The 24,710-nt window shown below is 43.9% G+C and overlaps 1 protein-coding gene across 4 annotated transcripts in view; it reads left to right on the top strand.

The window, feature by feature from the left end:
• The window catches only part of zmiz1a (zinc finger, MIZ-type containing 1a), a 107,842-nt gene that overhangs the window by 20,201 nt on the left and 62,931 nt on the right, over positions 1-24,710 (top strand). For all 4 annotated transcript variants that reach the window (XM_019366539.2, XM_019366538.2, XM_019366536.2 and 1 more), the window contains exons 2-3: positions 7,702-7,817; positions 23,119-23,195. The gene's annotated coding sequence lies outside the window, so the exon portion shown is untranslated. The remainder of the gene's footprint in view (positions 1-7,701; positions 7,818-23,118; positions 23,196-24,710) is intronic.

Here is a 24,710-nt window from a genome sequence, read left to right as displayed (position 1 = left end):
GGAGAAAAAAAAATGCTTGCACATTCACATATTTAGCGCTTGTTAGCTTATTAGTCTCGGTGTCTCCATCTTTTCTTTCCTTCTCCCACTGACCATAACTGGTTATTTACAAGCTCCACTCAGAGGAGTGATGCTGAAGGGTTAGGAGGCTCACTAATCCACTCTGCTGCTGTCATTAGAGAAGCAAACAGACTATTACCACCTCCTCCTCCTCTTTCTGCTCATCATAAGCGCGCCCGAACCACACAAACATATGCTTGCGTGTGCACGCTCACACGCAGCTGTGATGGAGAGTGCCTCTTGTTTCTTTAGCGCTGCTGAGTGGAGCCCTGCTTTGGTAATTGATCCTGTTTGGTACATGGGGAGGAAGGGGAGAGAGAGCGAGAGAGAGTGAGCGCGAGAGGGAGGGAGGCCCTAAGTGTTGTCAGTTTGCTGCATTAATTTTTCAACTGTGGCCAGTGAGGCTGGAGATGCGAGGAGGGGCCCTCGATGCAGAGCTCACTGAGAGGAAACATACTGTACCTAATGCTGCCTACACTTGTAAAGCAGTTTAGCGGTGCTCATTCTAAAATAAGTTCCTTTCTGCGAGACGCAGTTATGATTCAGCCGATTCGTCTACTCACTCCCAGCCTCCTGCTGATGACAGATTTGTTTTCCTCTGTCTCCCTTTCTTCCGCGGCTCATAAATAGCCTTCTGGTGGTTGTGTGACTTGTGTGCCTCTTTGACTGGATGTTTGTGCCTTCTCATGCTGTACAGTATGTGCAGCTGATAATAGGCAGGCCTCACTCTGTGCTTTTTGATCCCAGCTCTGGGCTCTGGTCCCGATGATGTCATCAATCCAGCTGAGAGGAAGCACATGCATTCGGGTTTTTGCCTGCCACTCTGTGTGGTGTTAAATAGCCATTATTACTTCTGTTATTCACAGCTCTTCCTCATGTGCTGTGTTAAAATACCCCGGTGTTATCACAATGCCGGTCAGCGACTGGAAAGAATCCCGCTGAATGATTTTAATGTCCGTCAGAGCCACATTAGTGAACACTTCCATGAGTCATTAAGAGGTGCTCACAGCCACACAGGACGTCACTGCTGACATTTGTTGCAGATATGAGTCATAATTTCTTGCTTTTATTTAATACTTCCTAATTAATTTGACGTGGCGCATTCGATTTACCGTTTCTCTTTCGGGTCTTCTGCGTAGATGCAGCGGCTCACGGCTGCTTGCAGATGTCATGCACTGGATCTAAAAATGCTTTGTGATGATGCAGTAAACACTCTGTGGGAGAGAGCTGCCTGGAGGCTGCACAGGAGTGAAGTCATGTTTGCTGGAGTTACAGCGCCCAAGTCCTTCATTGTCAGAATGGGTCGTGTGCAGAGGACAAATCTGCCCTCTTAACTTTACTTACACGCGCCTTGAGTGGATGGACCTAAGATAATGACGTTTGTAACAAATATCGCAGGACAGTACATGGCTCCTAGCCCCAGTTTAGTTGTACTTTTGTTTGTAGTCTTCAAGACTAAAGGACACAACCCCTAAAGCTTCCTTTCCAATAGCGCATGTACATGCATGCATGATCAGATATAAAACAAATGGTATCTAGCAGTCAGGGCATTCAATTTTATTAACTGATAGGTGTGTCAGTGGATCCACTGGGCAACTGGCTTTATTTAACCTCAAAGTAACCATCACAGAAGGGGGTCCCAGTCAGTGGGTCAGAACTGGAAATATGGACGGGAGTAAGATAGCTTGCGATATATCCCCATGAAAACTAAAGCTACGTCCACACTGGAAGTGACCTGCTCGCTTGTGGAGATTCCAGATTCTGTTTGCCTACGTGAGTCTCTAATGCATTTACGTCCAAATCATCTGTCAATAAATGCTATCCTCTCATTGGTAGATGCTCCAGTCGCTTGCCTGGAAGTTATTTCACCTGTAGTCACTTGAAGTCGCCATATATCATTCACGTCCTGTGGTCTCCGGTTTCCACGTTGCTCCCAGCTTAAGCAAATCTGCAATCTCACTACATTACAATACACTAATTTCTTGTAGTTTATGATCTGTGTAACTGAAGAAAAACAAATTATGTATTCACTGAACTGTGGTGTTAGTGTTTGTGTATGATATCATTCAGTTTTAATAATTACGGCTTTTTGCTTTTCTTTGCTTTCCCCCCATGAGGTTCTTTGTTTTTCCACCAGAACTAACTTCACTTATTTTTTTTTTTTAAATTATAGTGACTTCATAGCATAGTGGTTAACAGGCTTATCATACTTATAAAAGATCCCTGGTTTGAGACCAGGAAGAGACACAAACTGGTTCCAAGCCTGGATAAATGTGAGGTGTAAAATCTGTGCCAAATCAAACATGCAGTGACCCACTGGAAATAAGGGGGCAGAAAAAAAGGACCAGTATTATTTCTGTTGGACTTTTATTGTGAAGAGGACTGGAAAGGGTAGTTCAGTGTTTTGTTGCATGAAAATGTAACAATGTGGCAACAAAGTAAAGGTTGATTTTATTGTATTCGCTGCATTAGGTTGATTTCTGTCTCTACAAGAAGCCATGAAGTGTTTCCACACATATCACAAGAGAAAGCGTGAGCATATATCGGTATATCACGGCCATATTAAGGGTGTCTGTACTTTAGGAGTTTGGTGGTTCGATCCCTGACTGCTCCAGTCTGCATGCCAACGTATCGTTGGGCAAAACCCCAAGTTGCTTTCTAGTGTGTTCATCTGAGTGTGAGGCATTTGGTATAAAGTGCTTGAGTAGAAAAGTGCTACGCAACAACCAGAGCAATATTTTGTCCCAAACCTGGTTAGCAACGACCGTATCATTCAGGCTTGAGAAGCTTTGATGTCTACCTCAGCACTATGACACAATCAAATATAAAACTATACACTTTGAAGCATTTAAGTCTGTTTTCTTAGGCAAAAAAATGTTGGTTCATGTGGAGGAAATGAATAACTATTTAATCTCAACTTGACAAGGCAGGCCCAGGTCTGGTCGCACAGGTGAGGCTTCTATCTCAGCCTCGCTGTGTTTTGTCCCCTTCCGACAGGTGTGTTTTCTCTCTCAGGTTTGATTCTCCTTCGCCACGCTCCCCTCCTATCCTCTCACCCTCCTGCCAGCTTAGCTAGCCAGGACAGGCCTTATTCCACTCCAAAACCATGATTGCATTCTTGAGCTATTCCACCCCCTCCTTCAGAACAAGAGCCCTCCGCATCTCTCTCCCTTTCAAGTACAGGCTGCCGGGCGCATTTCCCCTTTGAAGATGTAATCTTGGAAATCACAGAGACATCTCCGGGATTATCTTAAATGTCTTCAGTATGTCAACAGCCTAGCCTCTGTTGCAGAGCAGCTCTGGCCGTTTAAAGGGTCGGCTGTGATGACAGCCAAGGAAAATGCCGCACCGCAGAGGTAATCACAGGGTCAGCTCGGTTGATTCCATTCAGGGCCAAATTCCCACTGCTAAAACTGGATGTTAACAGACACAATGAATTTGAATGTATTTCCCCATGCGGCAAAGCTGTGTTTACAGTGGAAGGTAATAGAAAGCAAGTGGCGCGCTCCGTAACAGATGGTGTCGGTAGGTGAGGTTCATTTATGTCACGGCATTTTCCGAAATGTTGTGACAATCCAAAGGGTGCAACATCTTAACTAGGCGTACACAATAAGACGAGAAGCTTCAATGAGTAGTCACAAGAGGGAAAGTTAGTGTACACCAAATTAAAGGCACATAAGTGGGCGCTCTTTGAAAGGGATCTCGACTTTGTAATCATATCAGATGTTATCAGGGGGGAGATTTTAGGAAGGGTAAGTGCTTGGAAACTAAATCAGAGAGAGGCCGCCTAGGGAACACGTTGTTATCATAATTACCTGCTGAGCAGTGACTGCAGAACCGGTGTTGATGTTGACGCCGAGCTGGCCTCTTCTTTCTCTCCACCAAAGTTGTCTTGTGTGGGCTGCTGCCTGCCTCGACATCTCTTTGTGCTCTGTTCTCTGTCTGTTTTCTTTCTTTCTTGTTTTCTCTCCTTGTTTTTTTTCCAGCCAGTAACACCGACTGCAGGCCAGAAACGCAGATATTGTTTTGGTGAGATCGGGCGCGTAGATTGAGGACGGATTTGCGTCAGCGAGTGCGTGCGGGTGCTGGCAGGCTTTGGGGTCGCTCCCGGGAGCTGAGGTAAAACCGGAGACCTCATCCTCTCTGTTTCAAACAACAGACGGCTACTGCCGGTGCGCAAGGCCTGCCTGCGTGGGGCTTTTCTCTCCCCCCTCCTCCTCTTTTATTACAAATGAACTGTTTGAATGAAATACAGCCCTGGCTCCGTTACTGTTGGCATTTAAACAGGAGGAAATAACAGATGATGATATCAGAGCGGGAGACGGTGAAAGCGTGGGACAGGCCACTCAAAAGAGGAGAAACACTTGACCTGTTTGTTTTGGGAAAATGGTATTCCTCTGCTAATTTCCTCCTGATAAGTATCTGACAGCTCGTAGTAAAGTGTTTTATCTTGGCTAGAGGAAAATGGCTTCTCTCGCTCATGGCGTCAATCGATTTTCAGAGCCTCTGCTCCTGCTTTAAATTGCAGTCGGTGGTTTTTTAAAGTTCTTCTATTTGCATAGAGGTAATCAATTACATATATTAGCCTGCTGCTTTTAGCTTAAGATGGACTTTCTCCTTCCTGCCTTCCTTCCTTCCTTGGATTCCTCCCATTTCTTTCTCCTTGCCTCTCCAGACACTGCTGCAAATTCTCGCTCTTTCCTCTTCCAACTAACATAATTGACTGCTGTTTGCTGTGCTGGGGGCATTGATTTTTACTGCTCTGCCTCTCTCTCTGGTTTAACAGTTGATGAGTTGTGTTAAGACACCCAGGGACAGCCCTGGCTGTTTTAAGGAAGATGAGGTTTGCTTTTAAAGCTCTCCTGCTTTTTTTATTTAGCATATGTGTGCGTACTTGTGCACATGCTTCTGTATGAGCTGAACTGTACAAGCGGCCACTTGAGGCGAGGATTCCCCTCCAGGAAGCCAAAGTAAATGTGGTGGTGTTAAAGGCTTTTAAAAGGCAAACTTAGGCTTTGTCATCTTCAGAAACTGAATCACTTTTAAGAATAAAGAAAAGGTATTCGTGTCTCCGTAAACGACCACCCCGATCAACTGATACAGTTACCAGGATAGAAGCATTAACCGAGTGAAAACAGGAGATGGCTGACTCGAGCGGAGAGAGGACAGAGTTTAGATTCAAAGGTGACAAGAATTTGTAGTCGCTCACAGGCACCTACAACCTCCCTCACCCCAGCCCCTGACATCCCACACACACGCACACTCAGAAGTCATGGATACAGACACAAACCTCATTTAACGCGATTAGTCTCTTTGAGGATTTTACCGCAGCCTCTTATATCCTGGATGAAAGAGTTCACACTTCTGACAGGGAAAGGAAAAAAAAAAGCAGGAGTCTGCAGAAGCTACTCAGCTTTTCACTGCAATATTCACCGCGTTATTAAAGAACACATTGCTATGTGCTGTGTTGCTCTCAACACCATCTGTAGTGTGCTGCTCAAGTGGTAGCAATTTTCTCGCAGTCTTGTGTCTCTCGTGCAGTATTTCAAGTGAAATTCGATTGCAGATCTCCATGTTCTAGTGCATTGGGTTTCTTATAAACGTTTGCATTCTTCACTGATTGCTCCCTGGCAGTTTTCAATGCGCAGAAATGCACTGCCATCTCAGTGTTTAGCTCTCTCTTGCACTCTTTTGGATGTGAAGGCTAATGTCGTTTTCAGAATATGAGAGGAAAAAAAAGAGAAAAACCTGGTGTTGCTCTCTAAAGTAGAATCAGACCTAACATCTACTGCAATAAAACAAGCTTGCTGTTGTTTGTTTGCTTGTTTTTTATTCAACAAGCGAAGCGAAACACGTATTTCTTTCATGGCTGCCGAATTATGTCAGCTCGGAAAAAGCAAAAAAAGGCGATGCAGTGAATTAAATCAATGTGAAACCAGCTCAGTAATGATGTAGTTGCTGCATTTTTAAAACTAAATGTATGGCTAGCTTAACTCTCTCTTAAACCCATCACCTTTAAACACTGGTGCATGTTATAGCTGGGTAATAGCAACCTAATAGGCTTACCTGTCAGCACCGCGTGCTACGTAGACCCCCGTAAATCATATTTCTCGAACACCTGCTCGCCTCCCTGCGTATTTATGGCTTTCTTCTCTGCCCTGTCCTCTTCTTTTTTGGACTCTGTCCAAAATCAGCACACATCCCCCCCCCACCCCCTTCTCACATTATAGTCTTCAGTATGTTCCCTTCCCATCATGGAATAAATGAACGAGCAGGTGCCGTGATGTATGAGGTGCCTGACATCGCATCACATGGATTCTGTGCCTTTATTGATGGGAATAGTAAAGAGAGACAGGAAATATGGATGGTAGTGACCACTGCTTTTCCAACCATATGTCCGTTGTTTTGTCAATATTAGTATCAGCAATTTTAGGTGTTGTTTTTTTTTACATGGTGTTATCTTTTATGCATTTCAGTCATTTATTCCTTTTTATTATAGCTTCAGCTAACATCTGCTGCCAGGACAAAGAGTGCTGATTTTTGCTGATTGAAGCAAAACTACTGTTTTCAAACCTTTTGCAAAATATGGACACTAACAAAAGTGATCTAAGAGAAATCAATCAACCATACACTTCTGGATCCCCAGACTTTTAACAAGATTTTGTCTGTCCACGTTTTGACTCTAAACTGCGGTTTTTAGACTTATTCTACTTCTTGACCAGATTGCATGTGAAGAAACACTGGAGGAAGCAGGGGAATTGTGTATCTTCCTGGGGGATTATAAACTTTATTGTTACAGGACCCCAAAATGATTTAGTCTGTTAGCTTTTTATACTAAGCAACATTTGCTGTTTTACACCAAACACAGACTACAGCTGAGGCTGGTGGGGATGTGATTAGTTTCTAAGTTATTTGGCCATAAATCAAAGTTTATGACAAAGTCAGTTTTGGAGGATTTGGACATCGGTGGTCAAAGGTAGGGGCTAGCATAGTACTCCATTTCATCATCACAGCTTCTGTGGTGATGAAATTTGTACCAATCACACTGAAGTGCATCCCACATGTCCTAGAGACAGAAAGGAAAAGTTCTGATAGGCTAATCTCAAAACCCGTGTAAATGTGTGTGTTCTGGTGTGTGTGTTCTGGGCCTACGCTGGATTTGTATCGGCCTGTAAAGGGCGCAGTGAAGCAGTGAGGAGAGACTAAGAGAGGTGTATTAAGGCAGTGAATCTCGATGCTCTGTGTGTAATGGATTCAGAATGAGGGCTGACCAAGCAGCAGGCTGCTGATAACCTTTAGGAAGGACATTGTTCCTGTGCAGCAGGGGTGGGGGTGGTGGGGTCGCGTGGATGGGGGTGGTGGGGGTTTACACAGGACTGCTGCTGCAGTATATACGCACGGTAGTGTGATTGGTGGTGCAGCTGTTTATTGGTTCATTGGCTCTCCGGCAGGGTTAGGAGGTAGAGTAAATGGGGCAGTATAGCAAACTCCCTCATGGCTTCCCGCGTACATTTTTCAACTCCGGGGTGCATTTTTTTTGTTTTCTGTGATACATTTGTCCTCTGTCTGAACCAGGCTCTCACTGGCTTTCCATTAAAAGAAATTTAACAGCCTTCTTCTTCTGTCTCGCTTTCCCTTCAGATCGCCACTTAAGGAGAGGTCAGCGAGGGACCCTGTGTGAGGAATACATGACGGGCGGGGCGGGGGAGGGGGTGGCGACCACAGCGGCACTACCACCGAGGTCAAGGTTCACGCAGGTAAACGGATCTTTCTCTCATTCCGCATCTCATCGATTGTGCACATTGGTTGAATCAATCCTGGCTCCTTTTTTTTTTCCTGACTTGGAGCCGACTTGGCATGCAGAGAAAAAGTGAGGGAGTGATGTGGCTGGTTTGACTGGACGCTCCTGAGCTGGCAGCTAAGGAAGCAGTCTGCAGCTGCTGTTTATGAGGAGCTGTGCAGGCTTTGCTTTAAAATAAAATCCCCACCATGATGCTTGTGGCCAGTGTCAAAATGAGAAATCATTAAAAAAAACAACCTATGACTCAAGAACCTTTGATTTCCAAAAAAGAAAAAAGAAAAAGTCTAGCTCGAAAGAGATTTGTAGTGACAAACACTAATAGTAGGGCACACTGTACTTTAAAAGAGCTTACCGGGACCTTATTGTGGCTCCCATTCAAAGGTCTGGTGCACTTTTCATTGCCCTAAATCTGAAAATTTATCGGCCATTTAAAAAGTAGGTCTGTAGTGTCTGTAGTGCTCTAATATTACACTCTTTATTTGCCTCCCGTTTTCTTTTCCACCAGGGATTAAGAAAAATGACTTGGGGGGGGGGCTTTGGGAGTTGGGTGGGGGCAGTTTAGGAAGCAAATAAATAAATAAAGTGCAAGGTAATCTTCCTTAATGCTATGTGTGTGTGTGTGTGAATGCTGAGCAAAGGCTGTGCTTTGGGAGCATCTGCCCTGCACACAAACACTCGTGTGCACATATAGCCAGCCCGACACAAATACTGTACACACCCGACTAGCAGGGATCAGCCAAAGCGATTAGGACACGGACTTCAGAGTGCAGAAAGTGACAGGTTTAACACACACACACACACACACACGCCGACCATCGGCAGACTGACAAGTAATGCACAGCGAAAGAAAGAACAGAGCTTCCGAATGTGACAGCACATGACTGCAGACACATGAAAGTATAGGAAGACTAGTTTCACCGCTTCTCCCTGCGGCTGTCGTGCTGTATTCGTCTCAGCTCAAGCCCGTGGACTCATATCTGTTCTTCCTCTCTCCCTCCCTCACATTAACACATAGACTCGGCACAAACAGTTGATCAAACAACTGTGCAGTGGAGACAGAATTTGGCCAGACAGCCGGCCAGGATGAGTAACGTAGAGCCGCTTTGGCTTAATTTGTTTAGAAAGCCTATCATTGCTGCAAACACGTTACAGACTGTTGCTGTTTACTGAAGAGTATTTATCCCTGTAGCTTGTAACTGCACGCCTTTTTAACGTTAGTGCCGCACAGCGTGGCCACTGTTGAGGTCGAACAATGCGGCCGTTGTGAGGCGATGAAGCTGAGATTTAGGAGAGAGGAGCAGTGCGTTTTGTTCGCAGCGGTTAGGTGGACTCCTTCAGTGTGTGACCACACTAAAGGGGAAATTTTCTGCGTCACAGGGTTACAGCGTAGCTGCGGGGCCTGTGTACATGTGAAGAAGGAAAACAGAGCTTTTTGGAAAACAATGACATAAGCCCTTTTAGGTCTTCCAGGCCTCTCACCCGTTCTGTTGTGACAGATTTATGATCCCATTCTCGGCGTTCCTTTTTCATTCTTGTTTTATTTTTCCGCCATCCAGTGTCCTACACCCTCCTCTTTTTTCTTGCTTTTTCTGTTTCGTCCCTTTCTTCCCATCTTCTTTTTTCTTTTGAGTGCGTATACTGTACATCGACTATATGTGAAGGGGTGAGAGAAAGGCAAGACGAAGACACAATGACAGACAGCGAGTCTAATCAAAACTATTATTCTCTAAGGAGTTTTACCTCCAGCTTAGGAGACAGTGATGATATTCAAAAGACAGGGGGTGTTTATTTTTATCCTTGCTGGTGAGTTTCATTGTGGTTAACATCTTACGCCCTGCTTTTCACACGCACAAGCTGGCCGTTTTTGGATTTTGTGCTGCAAGAGGCATTTCACAAACAAGCAGAGGTATGAAGTGGTGAGAGTGGGAGGATAAGAGAGAACATTGTCTTCTCTTCTCCAGCTTAGGGACAGAGCAGAACAGGTTGTGTGAGGATACTTGCTATCCTTAACAATGTCTAACACAGCCTCAGGGCCACCTCTTCCTCTCTGACGGAGCTGGGAGTTGTGCAGAGTAGGAGACGCACATTCCTGAGCGTCAGATGGCCTGCTGGTACACTGTAATTGCTTTAACTTTGTCATCTTTAGACCTAATCACCACAATAACTTGGATCAATGGTTTTAATGATTTTATTTAATGGATAAAGATGATATTTGTCTCGCTTTTCATATTTATGACTCTGGCCAACTGCTTTAAACATTCATTGTGGTTTACACAGAGAATTCCTGCTTCAGCTTTGACTTTCTAACTCTTTCTGTGTTACTACTACTCTCTTTGAGTTTTAGCTCTATATTTAGATAACAGGGTTTAGATAATCTGGTTCTTCCTGGAGTTATTCTCACCTGGTCTCACTTAAATGAAATGATCTGCAGTTTACTTAGAGGGCGCTCGTCAGATAGTCCTAGGCGGATCTGAGAGAATCGGATTTTGGGATGGAAAATTTGGTAGGAAAGGACGCAAATACATTTAAAAAATGCTTAGGAGATGATGAGCCACCATCTAAGGCAGTATTTGCCCTTTAGGGAAAGCATGTAAGAGGACCTATGGTGGCTCCCTAGCTAGGCAGATCCTCTTGGCACCTGCAAAAGAGGAAGACAAACAGACACAGAGGAGGAAGGGTGGGGCGCAAACAGGTATGCAGAGCAGGCAGGCATTTATACAGGTACGACCAGATAGGAAGTGCACGAAGTGTTGAACTTCTGAACTCCTTTCAAACAAAAAACAAACATAAGCTCGACACCTGCTTCTAAACACACAAACATTTTATTTTAGTTTAGTTTTGTCAGCCACAATACAGCTGTCGTTTCACTTTGCCTTTAAAACACCAGCATTCTGCTAACGTATCATTCTCAACAGTCACTGTGAAACAGGAAGCTCTCAGGGTGGGATTTCTGCTGTTTTGAAATTCTGTTGCTAGCGCATGTGGACGGCTGAGCTCACGCCATGACGAGGCCTCTGGTGTCAGTTCACAAGAATTGCTACTCCTTGCACAGGATTCAGTCAAACGTACAAGTGCAATTACTCACAGTAATTAGTCATTACCAAAACTGTGCTCAAGTTCAGCGTCATATTTGTTTTTTTTACTGGCACTTTTCCATTTTCAACTCACTTTATTGATCACAACCTACCTAATTATAGACATACAACTTACAAGCCTGAAACACTAACCACAAACACTGTTGAGTGCCAAGGTGTGTCAAACAAAGAGGTCAGTCGACAGAGAGCAGTAAATAGTAAAACTCATAAAAAACCCCAAAGAAAATAAATAGATTGTGAAAGAAATGTCTAAAATGAGCAATCATTAAAAGACGTCAATCTAAATGACCCCTGTCAAGAGTTAAGCGATCTAATAGCTGAGGGAACGAGAGATTTAAGTATCTATTTGTTCTGCACTGAGAGCAACTTCCTGAGCTCGGATCACAAAACATGATCAGGATGATTAATAATGTTTTTTCCCTTCTTTATCACCTGATTCCTCCTGTAGTGTCCGTCAAATTATAGTGAAACCTGCACACAGTAATCACCTAATGGGTTTTCACCACACTGTGCTCAAGGTCAAGGTCAAGGGTACATTGCCGTAGTAGTAGCCGCGTGAGCTACCACATTGCTGAAGTTCTCGTTTTCGTGAGATCGCTGTGCTGCCCCATTTCAGTAATTACAAACCCAAGACGAAGGAAAAGCAGACCAAAGCTTTAAGAAGCACAAATTTGCTGCAGATATCTCCAAAAGCTGATGTAAATTGAAATGACATCACTCTGGCGGTGGGCCGCCATCTTTGTGTGCCTGTCGGTCCATTATGTTATCCATCACTGGGTCTCTCTGTCTGGTATTGTCAATTACCCAGAGGAAAACAACATTAGAGGCCTGAATGGGACACGGAGCTGTGGCAGGCCTGACATGGCTGTGTTATATGATTACACAACCTGTTGGCTGTCGCCTGTCAAGTGTCTCCTGACTCTGATGAATGGCTGTAATATGCCGCGCATCACAACACGCCACGCCACGCACTCATTAATGGCTTCTCATAATGGCCAGGACGTTCCTGCGATGCCGCAGAAGGGTTCACGACGAGAGAGAGAGAGAAGGTGAGAGCGAGGAATACTCCCAACGCTGTACCGACAAACAAAAGATACACGGTGTCCTCATTTTAAACGGCAAGACGCCAACATCGCAGTCACATGTAACCGCATAAATGAACGAATGCTGACAGAAATAAAATAAGGGGGGGAAAAATAAACACACACGCACGCTGGGAGATGTAAGAATTATTATTTTTGAGTGTGACACATATGTTTCTCAATTAGATACATTCTAGTCAATCTGTGGCCTATTTGCATAGATTATCAGTAATGTGAGCAACGCGGCGTGCTCACCAGCATGTGGGAACGTCACAATAGAGACGCTCGAAGAAAGGAGATTGAATCTGTCGTCTGTTGGGTGCCATCTGAAGCTTAGCTGATTGCTCTTTCTTTCAGTGAATTAGGAGACACGCTACCCGAGATCCTCCAAACTACTCGACTCTCAGCTCTAACAAACAGATCTGATTCTCATAGAGACACTGCTTCGCTAGGTTTCAAATTAAAAGTGTGAAAAAATGCTCCAAATGAGCTTTGGAGTCTGTAGGGGGGAAGCTGCTGTGCAGCAGTGGCTGTATGGCAACAAAGTAAAGTAGTTTTTCATGCAGTGTATCAGCTGTGGAGAGGTTATCTAAAACATACACCAGCCTAACCCTAAGCCACGTTTGGTTTGATCTGACTCTTAATTCTTACCGGGAAGCATCACACAGTGCAGGAGCCTCACTGAAAATTTGACAAGCCCCTCCTAAATATAGTGTGCTTTGGCTTTGTGTGGTCGTATGTTTTACATTGTCTCACATTGAAGTCAGTATTTTTACAGAAGGAGACACAGATATAAAAAGAGTTTTGAGTATGGCATCACTAAGATGTGCAGGAGTTTTTAGGCTCAATGGCCCGGAGGGGACTGCTGAACATTGCTGCACCTGCAACTTGTGTGTGTGTGTGACAGAGAGGAAAAGACAGAGGGACAATCCGCCTTAATATTCCTATGTTTCTGTCATTGTTAGCGTATGTTTTCTTTCTCACAGCTTGAGTTTCTCAGTTTGAAATTGAACACCTGCAGATGTGTCTTGTAAACGGCAGCCGCCAGCTCCTCTCCCATTCAGAGGGGACTATTGAAACAAAGCAATTAAAGCAGCTCTCTCCACAGGGCGAAGACTCGGTCCATGGGTGTGCCTGCCTGTGCGCGAATGATTTTCCATTGTTTTAAAGCCAGAATCTTTAGATTGAACGGCAAAGAGCTCCACACTCCAGGAGAAGAGGACTCTAGGTGCCAGTCAAAACATTAGCAGCTCTGTCATATTCGTGTGTGTTTAAATATGGAAGTCAGAGGTCACTGACAACCTGTTGACACAGCGCAGATTTATGCGCACAACCGTGCAAACACGTATCCGCAGCCCAGGTTTCGACTCAGCGGTGGTTTCTTGTTGCTGCTGATCTCCGGGTCCTTGCAGCTCCAGATACCAGAGGCTGAGTTATTTCTTCGCTCCGCTCCCTGACCCTCCTAATTGAGAACGGCTGTTACTGAGAAAGAGTGAGCTAAAGAGACAGAGAAAGATTGAGAACAGATACTTGTGTGAAAGCACACGACTCTTAAGAGCAAAAGAATGACCAAATGAAAGGAGCAAAGAGCTAAACCTGTGAGGGCCAAAGCTCATAGAGGGTGCTCCTCTTTCACCCCCCTTGATCATCTCTATCTCTTCCTCTTCTTGCCATAAACCAACAGGGAGCCAAGTGCAATGTCTCAAAAGTAGAAGGGGTCGTTACATGATGGCTGTAGGAAGGAGTAAAGGAGGGAAGCACTGTTCGGGGTGGAGGGAGAATCACATAAAGCAAAATCAAACCAGAGGGCTGGGGAAGAGGAGCGGTGAGAACAGTGACAGCTGCAAGCATGTCGTACTGGGTGATGGTCTGTCCGTCTGTCAGAGCAGATATTTCTGTCTGTTTAGTGCTGCCTTACTGGCTGCCAGAGACACTCCTCGTGTCATCGCTGGGTGCCTGCTGTCACTGGCTAAAAAGGAGAGAGGGAGGGGAGTGTGTGCGCGAGCACGTTTGTGTGCGCTCAAGGGTGTGTGTGTGTGTGTGTCAGGAAGAGTGACAGAGAGAGAAACTAGAGCAGCTGTCTTGAAAGCTCTTCTACTCTGTCAGTACATCTAGAATCTGCTTTCCCCTGATATCTCCTCACTGAGGCAGTGTTTTAGTCAGATGTTTGGTCAGAAGTCTCAGTTTTTCCTTGATAAAGGAACACTTTGGGGAAATCAGTATGTTGTGTAGCTTATCTGTTAAGATAATGAGATCATAAGCGCTGTAAAGCCTATATTTGCAACACACTGTTTAATGTTGTAATTTTAGTCAGTAAATATGTGTTACATGCATCTACATTGCCTGTATTTGTAGCAAAAACTGCTCTTATGTGGTTGTAGCTTTGGCATGCCGACTTGCCGATGATGGTTGAAGACCAGGCACAACCCCAAATGGCAAAAGCACACCCCTACAGCAGCAGCCTCCCCAGCAAGGATGTTGTGCTCCACTACACCACAGGACTGACTTTACACTTACTAGCTGATAATCTGAGAGAGTATTCAAAAGCTTCAGCGAAATTTAGTATACTGTATTGAGTGTACAGTGCACATATAGAACTTTATATCTTCAGTGCTAAGTAAGCGTAAAGGAGCCGAAGGCGGTTATCTTCAGGTTCACCATGATACGAATATCTGATGATTGATGTTTTTTCTTCTAAAAATATCAAAAATGAGAGAATAGGAGTGCAGCTAGAGTACCGTGTCGATAAACAGTATCAGTAAACTGCCGTTAAAATATGATACCCATCCTCGACTAAGCCCAGATTACCCTGGATGAGCCACACCTTTCAAAGCGGCTTCGCGGCGCTGGTGTGCTCATGCTTTGTTGAATGACAGGCTTTGTGAAGTGTCTCTCTTGGTCAGCCTGAACACTGCTGTATTGAAGTTTTGCAGACACGTAACCGCAAAGTGACGTGACATTTTGGACGTGGGACAAATACAGTCACAATGTAGAATAGAGCGAACAAGGCCCCATTCACACAGGCTTAGAGACTGATCTGCAACCATCTGGCAACCACCGGTTCACCGAATGGTTGTTGGAGGGAAAATTAAAGACCAAGCCACACAGGCAAATAAACATGGCACTTAATAGAACTGGCAGCCACCTGTTGCCAGAGAAAAGTGTTGGTTGCTTTGGTTGCTAGCATATTGCTACAGTTATACTTTGAATAGAAGTGATGGTCTTGTCTACAAACACTGTGCAGCTACTGTCCGAGCTGTAGTGAAACTATAGAAAGTCAGAACCAAACTGGAAAAGAAGACGATTCACCTTCAAAGCAAAATTTTGAAACACATAGACTCATCTTTTACTTTGAAGGTGAAAGTTTGTGCCACTTTTTCAGGCTTTACTTCCTGAGTAGTTAGCAAGAAGTTGCAGAGAAACATGAAAAAGTGCAAGCAACTGTGGCAATCTGCACCATCTGACAACCACCGCCAACCAGTTGGGGAATACATTTTTTTCCCCCTACAAGCCAGTGGTTGAGTCACATCCAGTATGGCGTACAACTACAGTGTGTACATTTTTCAAAATAAAGCAATGTAGGATGTCACCATTGAAAAGGTTTGACACTTTTATTTTCTTGGACCGCCAAGAAATTTGAAGCCGTTTCCTGTGGAGGCAGTGAGAACAGAAGTTTTACTATCTTACAGTGTTAATAAGTAGAGACAGTGAATAATGACCCACATTTTGAAGAAGCAGAACTTTTAAGCATGCACACGCTGCTGGCTGATGGCAGAGGGTTAGTTTAATCTTAGAATAACTTGTAGAGGCTGTAATGAGAAGACATGGTAGTAGGCAGGCGAGTCTGTCAGCGTTGTGTAGGTGGCACAATTTACATGAAATATTAAATAAAAATAGCATACGGTTTTAAATTTCCTGGGTCAACAGAATGTGAGTGTGGGAGGCACAGTGAGACGGTGTGAAGCTGAAAATCGCTGTGCACAGAGCGTGCCCACCCGAAATACTTCCAAAAGTCAACCTAGATGGTCTGTTTAGTCTTTATTGAAATATTCAATGTTTGTCAGTTTATAAATGTGAAGGCTAAGACATCAAAAACCGCCGACGGCTGTTTAGTAAAAGGTTTGGCCTCTCACGCTGGATAATGGTAGTCATAACAGCTGCTATCATTTAACATGCTGAAGAGAAGTTAAAGGCACCAAGTGGAAGGATTTTCAGTGCGTGCATTTTCAGTACTTAAACAATCGGGCAATCTCCTTTGTTCATATAAATCATAGGTTTTTATGTTTTACTAATATGGTGTGTTTTTGACCATCGATTGTTTTGATTGAAGTCATCTGTTGTTGGAGTGTTGTCATCTGATTACAAACATGTGCTTTTCAACAATCAAGATGGCCCTGGAGTGAGGTAATGGAATATTTAAAACAAAGATGTAAGAGCATTAGCGAGGCTTTAGGCTGCACGGTGGCTCTGTGGTTATCCTAAAAGTTGAGAGTTTGCACCCACTGGAGTGAATGCATGCAACCTGAGCTGGATGTGGGCTGGGGAAATGGATAGATTTTGTAGCTAGTCTTTACAGTTTAGAGAGCGCTCTCAATGTTTGGACTTTCCTTGACCTTTCTCTGACTGTTTGATGGGTTATCTCAGCAAGACGGCAACACTCGTATGACTTAATGAATCAAGGAAATAGCGTCACCTGAGTCTCTCAGGCTAATTTCAGCAGCGGCGTGAGCTCCCACGTTGATGTTGCCTGTAATTTTGCGGCAGCCGAGACAACATTAGTGCAACTTTAGATCCCGTGCTGTCAGTGTCAGCCTCTTCTGGCTCCTCAGCTGCCTCCGCAGCCCTGTAACCGCACACTGCTGTTTATGTTCTTTAGGTTAACACAGTTATCTCTGTGCGCAACCGGAGCCGTCAACCTACACGGGCACTTTGGCACATGTGTGCGGTTGCGTGTGTGCAGCTGCAGGACCTGTCTCTCTCCAGAAAGAGCTGCAGGGACTTGCCAGTATTTTCATTCCCTCTAGAGGCATTTCCGCTCACCAACAAAGCCCTGCCTGAGTGATGAAACGAAGAGGAAGCAGCTTTTGTGAAGGGAGCAGCCAAATTCTGTCTGTGTGTGGGTGCGTGTGCGTGTGCACTGCTGACCCTGGCTAACAGTTCGCTACATGCAAATTTACTCTTCAGCTTGCAGTTCAGGTTGCTCCAGGCTCTTGTTTGCTCACAAGCCTACTGTACCACAAGAACAAGCCTACTCTGTATCCCATTCAAGAAAACAAAGTTGCCTCCTGTTTGCCTCTAATTGACTGGTATAATTCCTGGCTTGTTGGATTGGTTAGTGTTTTTTCACAGGGCTTGTTAGCACTGGCCTTTACTTCCTCTGTAGCTGTTGCCAAAAAGGAAATGTATGCTGTAGCTCAGGTCACAATTCTCCAGAGTGTCTGGCTCTGGGAAGGAATTGAATTGAGCCAATAATACAAAAAAAACTTCTCATTGTAAAGTAGAAATGACATAAAAAAAAGCAAAGCAAATAACACTGATATAAATGATCATTTTGGGTTCTTTCTGTGTGCGAATATCACTTTTTCTCTGCTGAGTGGATAGCCTTTGTTTAGTCTGTGATTTCTAGAAATAACTCCTCGGTTTTGATAATAACTATGGTTGGTGGGAAAACATCATTATTGCTTTCTCACTTGAGGTCATGACACAGCTACTGAGTTGTTGTTTTTTTGGGTTTTTTTGTAATTTTCAAATGGGTGCAAAAGCAGCAAAACTGCTGGATCTGACAACCACAGAGATTGAGATTTTCTCTGGGGTTGTCTACAGAGTCAGCGTCCTGTGGGTTGACAGCCAGGGCCCTGTGACACACGCTCATGGCCATAAACAGGGATTTAGCCCTCTGGAGAAAATAACCTTGATAATTACTGGGTGCATATGGACCTGCCCACAGAGGGAGAGGGAGAGGGAGGGAGGAGGAGGAGGCGAGAGCTGACTGAGAAGGAGAGAGAAGGGAGAGAGCCACATCCGCTGGTGCATTCCTGCATGCTGTGTCATACTGGTGCTGAGTTTCCCCTCGGTTTGCACGGAGATTTCCACAAGGTGGAGAGTGCAAAGAGCTACTGACGCAGCGCTCGGGGCTGTGGATGCTGACATTTAAAGTTTAACAAAGCAAAAAGCACATGCATACACTCCCCACAGTAACAAAAAGATAACATAAAAAAATGGAGGCATGTGAGGGTGGGATACATGGAAAGAAGGGGGCATTTATAGCCTGGCAACCTAACTCATGAGTTGAACTCTGCTCTCCTTGCTTTCTGCTCTCATCACGTGACCTCTGTGGTATAGCTGAACTGGGCATCATTACAGCACAGCCAGAGCCGAATGTCTGTGGCTGGCTCACCGCCCCGTCTGCCTGCCTGTCATTCAGCTGGTTAAAGAAGCCTTGTTGAACAACTGCACCGTGCCTGGCTACTACAGGGCCATTCATTGCATGCAACAGCCAAGTCCTGTCACCAGTGTTAGCTAGCAACACACCAATTTACTACTAGAAACGACTCGGGCATTTTGCTCAGTAAGCACAGTTTCCCCCGAGCAACCTCCTAACCCATTTTTTTGAAGTTTGGATTTCAGAGAGCACTCCCCTCTAACAGAACAAGCCTCTTCAGACAAACGCGGTGTTCGCGTCTCAGAGATGTTTTCCGCCTCTGTTGAACGTACGCCATTCAGCGTATAGTGGGATATACTGATCCATTCCCCAAGGAATCACACAACAACAGCAAAACACAAAAAAAACAAACCAAAAAACAACAAAACAGATCCTTTGTGCCGCCTGTAACTCTGGATCTCTCAAACAGAAGAGCTGAAAATACACTTCATCACTCTGAGAGGGTTTTCGCTTCCCCCCCACCCCACATGCGTTGGGCTAATCCTGTCACAGCTGACCTGTGTCTTGGTGAACTGTTCTCCGTCCTTTTCTCAGTCCCAGAGTGGCACACACAGAGAGGACATGCATGAGAGTCATAACTTCAACAGGCGCTCTTTCTCCCTTTCGTTACATCCTCCATTCCTGCTCTCATTCTTGACTCCTCCAGCTCTTGTCCCTCTCTTGTCCTTTTTGCCCCCTCCCCACCCTTAACCCTCACTCTGTCTGCATCCCTAACATCCTCCCGCTATGATTAGCAATAGTGTTTTTTTTTTCCCCAGCCAGTGTAATGTCTAGATCCTCCTGTGTCCTTGGAAAGCAGCCTAATAAGCTCAGACACACACTGATGTCTCTGTGCACCACAGGCCTATTCTCCAGCGTCAGCCAGCACACACTGAGGTAAACAAAGACTGCCACACACACGCACACAGACACACACACTATCCTAGTGTGCTAATAGACCAGCATACCAACCCACTGAGGACAGCGTTGACGCTAGCTTGCTAACGTTGACCTTCCGTGTGCCAATCACAACAAATCTGCTCTCCCGATTTGAATATGGGGAGGAAAACAGTGTAAATTGAAAGCAGAAATCCCCCTGGTGTGAGACAAGATGAGACTCTGAATAAATTATTCAGATGGCAGCCTCTTTCCTGTATGATTCTCGCCTTCTGCTACGTTTAATGGCATCTGTGAAGACGCCCATTCGAGATTAATCCAGATGTAAGACGTTTGTGCGCGTATGTTTGTGCGATCTTACATTTGTAAGAGCGCGCGCATGTGTGTGTGTGTGTGTTGCCCGCTCACCCCTCTTCTCATGCGTCCCGTTGTGTCGTGTGATGGGGAAACAAAGCCTCAACAGGGGAATTTATTTCTTCTCCAGAGAGGGCTGTAAATAAACAACTAGTGAATCAATGCCTCCATTTGTTTTTTCTCTGATAATTCTGCCTGTGGCGTCAGGCGGTGTGACAGTGTTTTGCAAGCCAGCGTAGCTCTCAGCAGCCATATTTCCTCTTGGTGAGAGTGAGAAAACATGCCACACCGGCCTCATGTTTCATTACCTAGGATCAGTAAATTACCGCACGCTTTTTTCTTTCTTTTTTTTAATATCATTCACTGAAGCTCGTTTAGCACCATGATGGCGCCTTTGTATGAATGGGAAATAACACCAGCATTAGAGCTGCTCAGTCAATTAAAGACAGACAGGCATAGAAATTACTGTGTTCAGCTGAATGAAAAAAATAACCCACAGTAGGCCCTGTGGTGAATGCATTTCAATCAACGGTGACCTTCCCCAACAGAAGTACTTACAAATGTTTGGATATTAAATATTACGGCGCGCTTTGTAATGCACTCTTTGAATTCATGTTCATGTTATAATCAAAGTGTAAAGAACTTTGCAGGTTATGAAAAAAGAGCTTTGAATAGGTTAGTTCACTTAAATGACAGTAAAACATATTTACTCACTTACTCACTTAATGGAAGCTTTGATGACTCTCAGCATACACAGTCCAGTTCGATTCTCACCTTGATTTTTTTTTCTTTTCTATTGGGTATAAATTTTTTAAAAAAACTAAACGAGGAAGGTAAAACAACAAAAAACCTGTTTTTCAGATATATTTCCATTTCATTCTTGACCTTAATCTGATCTTTAAACATTGCAGCTTTCACCAGACTCCAGTGCTTTACTGGGCTTGTAACAGCTTTACGTGGCAGCTAGCATAAGCATCATAATAAAAAAATAACATCTATTTTATTCTCAATGCTAGGCTAATGCAAGAACCCTTAGTGCTTTCCATAGGAATGAAGCAGGTAAGTAGTACCCAGGTGCTGCTAATCAAATGCACTTCATTATTAGATCATCAGCAAGTATGAGCACCTCTATTAAAGCACAAGATTTGGGAGTTTGCTGGTCTGGTGCATTCAGAAGCGTGTGCCACACACGTCCCGGCAAATTCACCCCAAAGCATTTTTAATTTTGCCAGCAGATGTTTTTAGTTTCAGTCGTCATTTAGGCTTCTAAATGATTGTTGTTTTAGTCTAGTTTTATCTGACTACATATCACAAGATTATAGTAGACTAAATCTAAAGTTGATTCAGTTGACTAAACTATAAAGTGTAAAAATTAGTTGTGTTTTTAACGGTGAGAGTTGCTTTACACGGTTTACAAAGTGTCTTAATTTCCTTGACATCAAATGTAAAATGGGTCCATATGTCTACTTTTCTCTTCTCTTCCTCCCAACTGTTGACATTTTGTCACGCTTCCATGAGAAACATGGAGCATTCATTGATGAAAACAAGATGTCTTTACATTTCATCATCCTTTTTGTCTGCATGCATTCGTTTTTTATTTATTTATCGTCTTGTGCTTGTCAGAAAAGACAGGTCGTTGACAAAAACAATGACTGAAATTATTGGTCAATTAAATTAACACGGCCCCAAAGGTCAGGCCGTCCAGTGCTCAGAGAAACTGCAAGAAAGGAAAAACAAGAGCTATATCTTAGACTCTAGATGCCCCATTTACCGTTTTAAAGTTGCATGTGGACAAACACTAAGACTTCTGGAACAAAATCCTCTGGATAGATAAGATCAAAGTGGAGAGAATGCAGAATTTGGCAAAAAGCAAATACAACATATTGCACGGTGGTGGAAGGGTTATGATTTGGGCTTGTTTTATAAGCTCAGGACCTGGAGACCTTGCAGTCACTGTGTCGAGCATGAACTTCTCTTTTTCACCAAAAGTTTTCTAGAGTCAAATGTGAGCCCATTTCTCTGACGTAAACTGGGTCGGGCAACATTACAGTGATCCCAAGCACAGCAGAAAACGTAAACAGAATGGCTGAAAAAGAAACGAATTAAGGTTCTGCAACGGTCCAGTCTGTACATAAAGAGATGATGTCATAAAAGCAACACGTTATTGTTGCTAAATGTTGTTCTACAAGTTAGTGAATCATGTAGGTGCACTCAGTTTTTCACAAGACTGTACATGCAGATGTACGTTTAAAAAAGGATTTGGTGCTAACAGCTCTGTCTATCTTGGGATCCAGGTATCTTAATATCTGGCCAACTAAGCCCAGCTCCTTTACTTTTAAACTGTTTGTTTTCCTTAAATGCACTTCTGCAATCTTCAATAACAATAATTAGCGCAGGTCCTAGAAAATATGAGGGGAGTTGCTTATATTAGCTACGGTTGGATGGCTAATGGGAAAGTGAATAATGGTGTAAACAGAGTGATCCTGGTTCTTCAGGAATAACGTTAACCTCCCAGTGTGCGAACCTTGATTAGAAGCAATCATTCAGCTAATGCTACTGTTGGTAATGCCAACACAACTGTACACAAGAGCCTCTAATGAACACTGGTTTACTGTGGTTTCTTTGTACTGAAGTACCCTTCTCTATATCCCATATCCAAGTGTGAAATTACAATATCAGATCATATTTAGTTAATTAAACCCATATGACTAATTTAATTTGACTCAAATGTGGGGAAAGTGAATAAATCATGGAGGCGTATTTAGCTTGCTAGCACTGGTGTTAACAGTAATTAAATGTGGGGCAATCTGTAGCCTGTGAAGATAGCTCAAGTCTTTTCTTTCTGCCTACTGTACAAGTACACATATGGAAGAAATGTAAGCCAGACGGGGCTTTTTCGGGGGGAGAAGTCTTGCAGAATATTAATGAAATGATGTGTGAGTTTCAAACATAGAAATAAGCGAGTCAAAGATGCAGTCTTGTAAAGTAGGCTAGTGCATTAATAGTCAGCGAGCGACTGTCCCATTAGGAGATCTGCACATCTTAGTTAGAGAAGAGCCAGAAGCAGAGAAGAAATATTCCTCTATGATTAGAGTCGGGAGAGTTCAAAGACAGCTGCTTTTTGCAGCTAGATGGGCACAAAGCACTCACAAGGAAGACAAGAAATCAACTTGTATTTGTCATTTAAGTATTTTATGCTTCATATTTGGCAGGGATTAGAGATGCATATTCTCTCCAGCTCTGTCAGTCCTTGTTATGCGCTTCCATTTTGTCAGATGCACAACAGGGTGCTTTATTGCATCTCGATAAATGTTGCCACCTAAGCCTTGTTTTCCTATCACTAAAAAGCACGTTGTGTTTTGTCACACTCCCTGATGTGCATGGCACTTTGTTTTTTGTTCATTTTAGACTCGCTCTGTGATTGATGAGGATTAAGAAACGGATTTTGCCTAACAGGAAACACAAGAACATCCTCATCCAAACTGGTAAGAATCTTGATTTATCAGCTGCGTATTCATCTGACTGGTTAGGCTTCAGCTCGTGTGGTGATACTGCAAATAAGATAATATGGCTGCCATTTGGATATTGCCCCGCGTTGTATCATACCAGGTGTTTTGTCCTAGAAAAGGATGCTCTCGTGATCGTGTTATGTGGTAACTGAAGCAGAAAGAAGACTTGGTGCTTTCAAGAACAATATGAAAACCTGAATATGTTGCGATTCGGGGCATCAAAAGAACACGCGAAGCTTTAACGTAAATCATCTGTGTGTTGTTTGATTGTCCTGCAATAACTAAATTGTTACATGCTGCATTCTGTTATCCCAACGCTTTCATATATTAGACCACATACGCGTCAGAACATCCTGAATTAATTGCCACCATGACTGGCCACCATTGTTCTGAATGAAAGCACATGTTTACGGGGATTAGTTGCGTGATAGTGGGTGATGGCATTTCCTCTTTGCATGGTAGACAGCTGGTGCTTGTCAGGTGAGGGGTGGAGGAGGAACGGGGGCAGTCAGTCAGTCAGTGAGACCAAACAAGTTGGGATGCCAAGTCTTTCTCGCTGGGTCTTTTCTCTGATGTGGTCATTTTAGATCAAGCCCATTTGAAGGATGTTTACAAGAGCACATTCCTGCATGCGTGCTATAGTGGAGCTCTACTTTTTTTTGCTCGTTTTCAAGGCATCGTTATCCGTGTTTCTGTGTGTGACCATTGATTTGCCTGTATCAATCTCCAAGAAGAGTAAACTGCTCATCCCCATTTCCTCATCCTCCAATCCAATCTGTACTGTAAGGACAAAGCTGCATTTGATGCAAAAACATGCTTGAATACTCTGTTCATTTTTCCTTTGAACAGCATGGAAATTATGTATTCAGATAACCCTCGGACTGCATGAATATTAAGTGTTCATTTAAACCTTAGCCGAGATGAAACACCCCATCAGTCGTCATGTGACAGTGACCACTATGATGCATGAAGTAATTGGGTTGAATGAGGAGATGAGGAAACAGTGCACTAAAGGATGTCATGTTAAGGCGTCCATCGCATTTTAGGTAAAAAGAGGCCCAGTCCTTCTGGTTTTGTTTGGGAGGGCTGTGCAAAATGTCGACAGCGTAGTTTGTATACATGTGAAACGGCATCAAAGCGCTTGAAGGTGAATAATTTTTGGTGGCATCTGCACATTCTGCAATATGCTAATAAGCAAAGCTGCAAAAGCCAGATTGCCAGGAGAGAGAAGGGGCGATGGGGAGAGGAGGGGAAAAAAAGAAAGAAGGGGAGAGCAGAGTGGAAAAGAGAGAAACAGACGGAGGCTGGTGTAAATTATGGATGCAACGTGCGATTTCCAAGAGGAAAAGAAAGGCAGAGAGAAACCTCAAGTCATGCATATCAGATTACGCATTTACCACATTTTCTTATCATGGTCCGTGAGCAAACTCGTATGCAATCTGGCCTCTTTGTGCGTACGTGCACGCGCGTTTGTTTGAGACAGGAAGTATA

The sequence above is a fragment of the Oreochromis niloticus genome, linkage group LG13 (assembly GCF_001858045.2).
Source record: "Oreochromis niloticus isolate F11D_XX linkage group LG13, O_niloticus_UMD_NMBU, whole genome shotgun sequence".
NCBI lineage: Eukaryota > Metazoa > Chordata > Actinopteri > Cichliformes > Cichlidae > Oreochromis > Oreochromis niloticus.
This window is presented reverse-complemented; position numbering and strand designations above follow the sequence as displayed.